Source organism: Myotis davidii, unplaced genomic scaffold (assembly GCF_000327345.1).
Source record: "Myotis davidii unplaced genomic scaffold, ASM32734v1 scaffold478, whole genome shotgun sequence".
NCBI classification, from domain to species: domain Eukaryota; kingdom Metazoa; phylum Chordata; class Mammalia; order Chiroptera; family Vespertilionidae; genus Myotis; species Myotis davidii.
In genome coordinates, this window is record NW_006289570.1 from 1733047 (window position 1) to 1737997 (window position 4951).

The 4951-nt window shown below is 53.5% G+C and overlaps 1 long non-coding RNA gene across 1 annotated transcript in view; it reads left to right on the forward strand.

Annotated features, from left to right (window-relative positions):
* Window positions 1-1005: 1005 nt before the first annotated feature.
* Window positions 1006-4951, forward strand: part of LOC107182843 — a 26111-nt gene continuing 22165 nt past the window's right edge. Inside the window, exon 1 of the long non-coding RNA XR_001513600.1 lies at window positions 1006-1113. This is a non-coding gene — a long non-coding RNA (uncharacterized LOC107182843). The remainder of the gene's footprint in view (window positions 1114-4951) is intronic.

The following is a 4951-nucleotide window of genomic DNA, read 5'->3' on the forward strand; positions in this document are numbered from 1 at the left end:
GGAATGGGCATCTTATCTACTCTTTCAGTCTCACCTGCAATGACTGGGTGAACTCGGGGCCCCTTAGTTCCTCACCACAATCAGTGCCTGTCAGTACCAGGTGGTGTGCCTGACGTGCACAGGTGCCTGGGGGCTCCGGGAGTCACAGCTTTTCCAGTGGAGGGAGGGCGGCTCCGGCCTGGCCTGCGAGGTGGAGGGCTTGGGGTTTGATCTGATGAGTTATTGCAACTTGGGCCTCTCCCTGGGCCTCAGTTACCTCCTGCGATTCTTAATGTCTCCACCAAGCATTTGCTTCCCCACAGAAGCCTCCCGGACTCCACATCCCACATAGAGCTAGGGCAGCTCTAATGTCACCTGGCATGTCTCCTTATGTCATTAGTTACTTAATGACGAACTCACCCCCGTGGAATGGAAACTCTCATCCGTACTCCCAGTGCTGCTCAGAGGACCTGGCACATAGTACATGCTCAATAAACATTTAGTGAATGACAAAGGCATGGCACCTAGCCCAGCCTTAACCTTAGAACCGAGGCTTCCTCGGGGAGAGTCAGGGTTCCAGAAACGATCACCCGCCCCACCCACACTGTTCCCACCCCCATAAGTGCCCCAAATCAGCCAAATGGCAAGATGCACCCCAAAATCTGGGAAAAGCCTCCGACAAGTCATCTTAGGATAGCAACAGCTTCTGTCCCAGCCAGCGCTGTCGCTGGCAGCTTAATTATGGTAATTAGGCCCAACATTAAAACATGATTATGACATAAAATTGGAATTAGCCGTATAACACATCCAAATTTTTCGGGATGCTATTGATTTTTCCTCCCTCCTGTTAATCAGAGGGCTACCGTAAATTCAGAGAGATCCGGGATAATTAAAACGGAGCCTGTAAATGCTGGTGAAAATTCTCATTAGCATCTGTCTTGTGTCCGGGGCAGCGACGGGGAGTTGGGGGGTGTTTTTCGCGGGGAACGTAAACGCCCGTTTCTTTTCTGGCCCTCAGGTGGGTCAGGACGCGCTGTCCTTGCGCCTTTTCAAGAACCACGCAGAAAAGTGAGGCCAGTCGTGGACACGCGGAAGAGATGCCTAAAGAAGAAGCAGTGAGTGTACAGAAAAACGGTGAGTCGAACTTGCTCAGATGGCTGGAAGGGAGGAACCCGGAAACCCCCACACATCAGGGTTCTGCCTGGAGCCCCCCAGCCCTCGGCTCGCATGAGGGCGCCCAGTGGAAATGATGTGTCAAATGCCATGGGCGTCTGTTGTTTTCCCTGGACGGGAATTTATCTTCACATCATCTTTATTTTCATATCAGCACCATAGTTCTGTTTTGAGAACCACTCACTGGGCTTGTCAACCAAAAGGTTCCACCCTCCTCTGCCCAAGAGCTTTGGTTGAACACTGCCCACCCCACCACCACCGCTGCCACCATTTATTCCGAAAGAATGAGATACACACAGATGCTCCACCCTTCGGCAGCCTCTCAGACCGTCTGGTTTTTCCTGCTAAGTTGATTCGAGGAGCATTTATTGAGCACCTACTATGTTCCTGACCCACCGTTATACACTGGGGGGAAAAAAGTATGGGGGACCAGAGCAATGCTATGCTTAAGGGGGTCGTGGGAGCAGGGAGGGAAGGAATCTGACGTAGATTGGAGGATGGGTGGGAAAGGTGGGAGGGTGGCCGAGTCACACTTGAACTTGAAATAATTAGTCCCAGGAGGCCTGGCAGAGAGGCGGAAGGAAGAAGGGCAGCCCGGGAGGCAGGAACAGCGCGAGCAAATGTGTGGACCTGAGAGACACCCAGGGTGCGAGGGAACGAGGACCAGGAGAGGGATCCAGTTAGCGGAGCCTTTACAGAAAGGCTGAGACCCTCGGCCCTCAAATTACAGGCACTGGGGAGCCATGGGAGGCTGTAGATTTGGAAGCAGCCTTGATGCTGGGGCATCAGAATTCAGGGTGAGCTGCGGCTGCTTTTGAGCGCTGGGAGGTGGGGCATCCAGGGGAGGAAAAGCCTTTGTTTGGCAATTTTCCCCCCAAGCAATTTTGCTCCGTTCCCTTCCATCACAGAGAAACCTGAAGTTAACGGCAGAACATCACTGCCATGGTAACAGCGAGAGAAACAAACAATGCACGCGGCCTATAAAACCGTCCGTAAAGGCTGTTTATTTTTCATACCATTATTTTAATAGGCGGGGATGGCAGGGACGGGATGGAGAGCAGCAGGCTTTAATGGTGCCGCGCACGTCGCCTTTTCTCGAAACGACTTGCAATGCTCCCAGACACTCAGACACGGGCGCTTAGATCATGCCTCTGGCTGGGAACTCCCGCTGCTTCGGAATCTCACTGTTGGGAAGCATCACCTGCTCCCCCCGCGGAAGGGCGGTGTGGCCCAGTGGTTACACACTTCGGCTGGAGGTCAGACAGGCCCGGGGTTTGAGTCCCAGTTCTGTCACACTCACTGATGGGTGACTGTAGACAAATTCCATCACCCCCTCTGAGCTTCTGTTTAATGCATCATTCATTCATTCATTCAGTATTAAACAAGACTGCACTGAAAACCTCCTATGGGCTCTGTGCTGATAAAGGTCCTTGATAGCATGACGCTTAGAATCTCATGCACGAACACAGAGATTACAGTACGGCTGCCACGACCTCAGTAAATAAGGATAATTTTAGGTGGCGGCCCTGGAGAGGAAGGATTGAAACCTGAGGACACTCCCTCTCCGGCTGACCACAGAAGGATGACCAAGAGCCAGCGGTGTGTCTTTGAGGAGGACAGAGAGCGCGAGAGCGAGGGCCTGCGAGGCAGCCCTGTTTGCAGCCGGAGCTTCATCCAGGGAAGCTCAGAGAAGTTCAGACAGGAAGGAGGGGCCAGATCCGCAGGGCCCTACAGGCTAGGGTAGGAGTTCGGGTTATAATAATACCTCCTCCACGGGAGGTTGTGAGGATGAAGGGAGACATCAAATGGCAAACTCACAGCAGCTGCTTAAAAATATCAGCTTTTATTCTCACCACGGCCGCTGTAGAGCCCTGTCATCTCCCGGGTGTGGAAGCCGATGCTGTCAAATGATCACATTTCAGAATGAGGGGTCATCTTTCTAAGTATGTCCCTTTTTCATATGAATGAAAAATCAGAGAGGGCCAGGGGGCGTACAGACATCACACAGGAGTTGGGGGGGAGCCTCTGGGCTCTCCGACGGATACCCACTGTCCCTAGGGCTCCTGAAATCACACCTACCTATGAGGTCTGATGGGAAATTCTTTGGCCAGACTCTCCCTGGGAACCTCAGGATGGGGGGAGGGAGACCTCAGACATCAGTCCCCCTCTTCCTGTCCTATTCTGTCGCTCCCGGGGACCATGGCTGTGTTTTGGCTGGGGAGCCGGGAGAAAGGGCAGGGTGTCTATCGGTCAGCAGTGTCCGCCGCAGCCTGGCCTGTCAGGGTTCCATACTGAAGAGACCGATGAGGTCCCAGAGCAAGGCGAGGGTAGAACACAGACTCTCCCTGGGAGCCTCGGGGTGGGGACAGGGGGACCTCAGACATCAGTCCTCCTCTTCCTGTCCTATTCTGTCGCTCCCGGGGACCATGGCTGTGTTTTGGCTGGGGAGCCGGGAGAAAGGGCAGGGTGTCTATCGGTCAGCAGTGTCCGCCGCAGCCTGGCCTGTCAGGGTTCCATACTGAAGAGACCGATGAGGTCCCAGAGGAAGGCGAGGGTAGAGGATGTTTCTGCAATTGAACAGGACAGCGCTGCCTCGGTTCATGTCCAGTGAGTGTCACGTGATAAGTGGGTTAGATGGGCCGGGTCCCCGAGGGGCTTGGGAGTTTTCCTTATTCTGTATCTGAAACCTCAGCTGGACTATCTTCTGGGCCCAGACACACATACACCGAATAAACCCGACTGGAGAAGGGCTCTCCGTGGCCTTCGGGCTGTGTTTCTCACCAACCATCTGTATAATGCGCTATAACCTCTCCTACCCTCCCAAGAACCCTCGGAAGTAGTTACTAACACCCCTCGCTTCGTACAGACAAGGAAACGGAGGTTTAAAGGTGATGCATCCAGGAGAGAGCTCTGACTCGCACTCAAGCGTGTCTGACTCCAAAGGCCGTGGGCGTCTCACAGGAGCCCATGGGCTTGTTCTTCGAGATCTGAAAATTGTGGGTGCCCCCGTTCATAATGCCAACCGAGGACAGAAAGATACAGGGCGTCTTTAACTGATTTTTCTTTTGTCACCTTTGAGATCCGAAAACATAAACCCAGAAAAAATCTCCCAGCTAGTTCTGCAGGAAGGTGACTAGGGGGTCCCCTCAGAGCCTGTGGGGGTGTCCCTGGCTTTCAGCCTCCTCTGCGTTCCTGACATGGCATTGCTTCTCCTTCTCCTCGTCCAGTCGAGCCACTGCAGGCTCAGCTTGTCACTTTCCATTTGAAAATAAAAGCATTGTCTCCCTATGCGGTTTCCCGCGTGCCTCCGGTACTTCTGAAGAGCCAGGGCAGGTGGTATAGCCAGACCGAGAATTTCCAGGGAAACCAGAGGCGGAATCGCTTCTTTCCAGGTGATGTGAACACGCGGGATGGGTGGTGGCTGCGTCAAAGTGGATCATTCCCTTGTTAGCATCGGGCCAGAGTGAGACTGGACGGCCTCGGGCTTCCTGCGCGGGACTGCACGGGCCAGACCGGGTTGAAATCACAGGATGGGATGCCGGTTACACGCTCTGCCTGCCTTTCAAAGGCCCAGCGTGGTGTTCTCCTGGCCTATCCTCTTGCTGGGGCATTTCTTTAAAACTCTCTCTGTCTCTTTTAAGATGTCTCCTTTTGTATTTTATTTTTACTCCAAGACAAAAGATTTTCTTCCTCCTCCCTTTTTGATGTAAACCTTCCCCTCAGTGATGTAAACCTTCCCCGCACCAGATGTTCCTGGGAGAGAAATGTGATGCCGGCTTTGGGTGGGGCAGGAGGGTGA